The sequence below is a fragment of the Trypanosoma cruzi genome, genomic scaffold (genome assembly GCF_000209065.1).
Source record: "Trypanosoma cruzi strain CL Brener 1047053517089 genomic scaffold, whole genome shotgun sequence".
Taxonomy (NCBI): Eukaryota; Euglenozoa; class Kinetoplastea; order Trypanosomatida; family Trypanosomatidae; genus Trypanosoma; species Trypanosoma cruzi.
Window position 1 is genome coordinate 24,823 of NW_001849567.1, and position 4,904 is coordinate 29,726.

A 4,904-nucleotide genomic window follows, 5' to 3' on the forward strand; every position below is an offset into this window, starting at 1 on the left:
TGCAGCAACACGTGAGAGCATATCAATATGTGTGTGTGGGCGGTGTGTGTGCTGTTGATCCTTTCAGTGCCTTCGAATTACACAGTAGCGTTTAAAGCTTGTTTTCTTTCCTTCCTAGCGTGTCTGTGTTCAAGAAGTGGAGAGTACAGCAGCAACAGCGGCAATACACCAGAAATATCAGTGAGGAGCAGAGCAGAGCACCCACGCAGAGAGCGAGGCACGAGACAATCCGGAAGGGACGACACGGAGGACCATCGGCCACAGAAAAGAGCAGCAACACGGCAAGTCACGGCGGGCTATCGGTGTGTGCGGGCCAGCCCTCACGCGGTGCAACACGCCTCACACCCAACAGGGAATGAAAGACAGACAGGCGGAGAGAGATGAATGCCGTCAAGAGGCACTCACAATCAACATGGCCCGTGAGCATGCGGCCACTCCACGCAGGAACACAGGAGAAAATGGTGAGAGGGGGAAAAGCAAGAAGCAGCACAACACACACGGAAGGAACAAAAGACAAGCAGGAAAAGCATCGCCAAGGCCCTCGCCCTGGCCGGCGACTCCACACTAGCCCTCACACACACACACAAACACCATCGCAGTGCCGTCAGTCCGCGGGTGAGAAGATTTGGTCCTCCACACAAAAACGCACACACCGCCAGCAATCAACCACCAATGGACAAGAACGAGAAGAGACACACCGCCAGCGCCTCCAGTTCAATCCCACGGACAACGGGATACAGCCACAGCCCGCTGCCGACACACAACGCACACCGAGCAAGCAATCACCCAAAGAGCCACGCGCGAAGCGATTCCTCATCCAGCCATGACGCGGCGCCTCACTCCATGCGGTCACACGGAGTGCATCATTTCCTCAATAGAAATTATTCGTCGTCCATCCCTTAAAGATGCTTCCGTTGGTGATGGGCCTTCGAACACAACAGAAGAAAATGGGCAATGCAGTAGTACTGCGACACTGCCAGCCACAATGATTCCCTCATACCGAGGTAATTCTCCAATTATGCCTCGTATACACACAACTAACATACTATATAGAAATCACCCAATGTTTTTTACCAAAAATATAAATTTCCCTTTCCCCACTTAATTTCTTCTGTCACTGCTATTATCACTCGCGTTGAACATTCTTAACACTTTTGTGCTATGCTGCCGCATGGGGATGGTGCACCTGCACCGTATGCACACACACACACACACACACACACACACACACACACACACACACGTATCCAAAAACAAATAAGTCACCAAATAATTTTTACCAATAATCGAAACTGCCCCCTTCCCTCCCTAATTTGTTTTCATATTTCGGTGGTTCTTCCACACTGCGGTGAGCGTCTTATCCTCTAAAGTCCTAGGATTATATTGGCACTTGGTACTGGCGCGCCTTCTCCTTCCGGAACCACGCAACTTTTTGGTTTTCCTTCTCGCTCACATTATCGGAATTTACAACAACACATCTCCGCCAGCCAGTCACTCATCGGCGTGCTGTCTGCGTGCTGCACATAAATAATATCCCACGACATGTCTCGGGATGATTCCTCCCAACCACTAAAATACGCCGCCAGATACTCCGCGAAATGCCGCACAGTGCTGGCGGTGGTGTGGTGCCCACCCGCCGTAGTCATCTGCAGCCCAACCAGCGTCATTGGATTTAACTTCATGAAGAAAAAGGCGTCCAACAACGGAAATTCCTCGACCTCCGGTATGTGCAGCACCCGGTGGTTTATACAAGTCTTCTTGTCAATGTGTTCCGCCGACGGCAAAAAATAGTGGCTGGTGGGGCCCTCCTGCGAGTACACCTCCGGCGCACAGAGGCGTTACTGACGTCGTGATGGTGGCCTCAGCTCCTTCAGTGTACAAATTATTTCAGTCATGAAAGTCCCATTCAAAAATGCAAACACGGTGCTCTTCCCAAAAAATTGCGTATATGAGATGATCACCAATCCTCGATTAAAATAAGTTAAACTCAGCCTGCGTCATTAACTGTGCCAACATGCACAGTGGTTCACTTGCGAGGTGGGCAGTCATCGGTGCACTGAAAGGCGACTCGCCATTGCGCTCTCCTCGTACTCGGACAATCCTCGCAAGATATTCGAGCGCCTTATTAACCTCTCAAATTTTTGGAAGTTCCAAAAACAAAGTAACTCTACTCTCGATTCCCCAAAAGGGCGTCCTATCCACAAAGCTGTGGCAACCGTCGATCCGTGCGTTATAATTCCCTTCATCAAAGATGTAGCGAAGAATCGGTCCCACTTTATCCATGCGACCCCTCAACTCTCGCCAGTGTTCCGCTTGCTGCTACACGGGTTGATTGCGCCTCTTCCAAACGCACATTGCCTTCACATCGCTCCCATCAGGGCAATTCATTATGATTCGTACGGCTCTCTTTTCACTCGCCCAGTGTATGTAACTTGTTTTCTCTAGTGTGGCCACCACAATCATGACCCATTCTCCGGGAGGCAAACAAGGAGGCAGAATATCAAACCTGCCTCCCAATTCGTAGATAATATACCCCTTCATCCCGCGCCAAGACAGTTCCTTCACAAGTTTGATCATATGTTCTCATCGATGTGTTTTTCCACCGCCTTGATGGTCTTGTCAAACACTTACGCCTTAACCCCACCAACAAAGCTCATAACCATTTGGAGTTGCTCCGCATCGTAGCGCAGCAGCTGGTAGAGGAGGTACGAACCGGCAGCCATCGACTTCCCAATCCCGGGCGTCCCAATCAACACACGCTTCTTGGGCGTAAAGCCGGCCTCACCGTTACTGCTGGACCATTTGGTTAGATCGCCCTTCACGATCTGCCACACTCGCTCCACCTCACAGTTCACATAGCAATCACGAGTGGATTCATCCTCCTTCCACGTGTACGGCCATCCCTTGTCCGAGGTGAGCACCAGCAGTCTGGGACGCGCTGCACCAGATTGCTCCACTCCGTCATCCTTTTCGAAGGTGTCGCCAACTGCCCTGTGCCTCCATGACTGCGGTGGCTCCCCCTCCCTCACATCCATTCCCGTCCCCTCGCCGTCAGGAACCTCCACGACATGATGCCACCTCGCATCGTGCACAGACTCTTAGCATCCCTCCAGGTATCTCGGTGCACTCGTCGTCGTTGGATTCCTCGCTTCCTCGGCGGCTGCATCCAAAAAACTTTTAGTGACTTCATGAGCACTTGCCTTTACCTCCGCAGCGGCCACCAACCACCTCAGTAACTCGTACATGCCATTTTTGTAAAGCCTGCGTACATCCTCTTCCATGTCCATTTCATCCCTTACAGTCCTCTCCATCATCGCATAACGATCGGATGCCTGCATTTCGCCCAATACTCCCGCATCGCAAATATACTTCTTGGGGCCCTTAAAGAACGCCGTCAGCAAGACACCCCAATTGGCGTCCATAGCGCCCCTGCCGTCCAACTCCATCGCAAGAAAATCGTTCAGACTCATTTTATCCACGCAAACCCTTCCTTCAAACACCGCATACTTAATCCTGGTGGAAACTTCAATCCCCAGCTCTTGTCGATCTCGGCTTTCCCTTTCTTCCGCTTTCCGCCTCTCTACTCTCAGTACATGAGAGCAGGCTGTGGTTATTTGTGCCCTTGCAGGAGGAGTGACCGTATCCTTCCTTTCAAATTCCCTCCATCGGTTGAGAGTGACAATATATTCTTTTTTAAGCTTATGTGAAGCCCCCAATAGAATGCACAGCTCCTCACACTCTTTTCTCAGCTCTTGGTATGGCGGTGATGCCTTTATTGTGCTCAACAACACTTCGTCTTGGATGAATTCATTGGGGCTACTCTTAAAAGGTCCTGCATATAGACCCTCCCATCGAATTCCACAACGCCCCTGCCGGCAAAATAACCCCAAAGAAAATCATTCAGCCACATGTTGGTGATGCGTTCCTTTCCCTCCAGCAGTACTTCGGCCAGCCAACAATCAGGAGTCCACCGCGGTCGCCGCCTTTCCTCAACTCCTCTGCAAGTTGAAGCGTCGGAACCATCGCCCGAGCCACGGCGAGGCGCCGATGGCTCCAAAGGACAGTCGCGGCTGTTCCGTCTCACAGTCCCGGCGGCGTTGGGCGGGGCACTCGCACGGCGGGGCTGTCGGTGCGCCATGCAGCCGCACTGCAACGCCTGTCGGTGAAGCAGTCGAGGCCCACCGCCTCCACAGCAACGCAACGTGCAATCGGCCACAACACCGCCACATTATAGTCTTTTTCTATTTTATTTTATTCACTTTGTCGGTGTGTTTGCCCCATTACCAACACCAGTAATGAGTGTGCACCTTCACAAAGAGAAAAGGAGGCACAATCCCACCGTCCCGCCGCGGGTCAACACTCTCCTCCACCCACCACCATTGCCGCGCAGGAGACCGCAGTCACATCGGAGAGTCAGCACCACAATGTCCACCACACCATCATGCACTGAACGATGGGCGAGACGCGGCCATGCATCGCCCCGCTCCATTTTCCCACCACTCAAGTGTTGCGTGCCCACACAAAGTAGCAAACAGAATCAGAGTGCACACAAACCCAATCATCCCCCTCACTCGCTGAAGCACTTTACTTCGCATGGAGTGACAGTTAAGGACACACCAGCAGTAGCTGGCTGCATGGAATTTCCCTGCCAACCCTGCAAAGAGACACAACAACTCTGCGGAGCCAAAGCGGCAGCCCTCGGTGCTGCCTGCAGTTCACATGGCAGGACAAATTCCACGCACGCATAGTTCCGGACCCCGTGCTGTTTGAGTGCACACCAACAGAACAAGCAAAAAATACCTGCGCGCAAGATGGAATTAAATACGTGAAAAAGTCGGCCTGATTTCTCCGATGGCGTTGGCGAGCGACCCCACACAATCCAATCAAAGTGACACGCCGGACAG

The 4,904-nt window shown here is 52.1% G+C and overlaps 1 pseudogene, besides 2 other annotated features; it reads right to left on the minus strand.

Moving 5' to 3' along the window:
- Positions 1–4,904: a sequence feature (areas not merged during assembly with more than two copies in the genome that could not be assigned to a particular haplotype).
- Positions 1,199–1,243: a microsatellite.
- Tc00.1047053507045.10 lies at positions 1,296–4,121 on the minus strand (annotated as a pseudogene).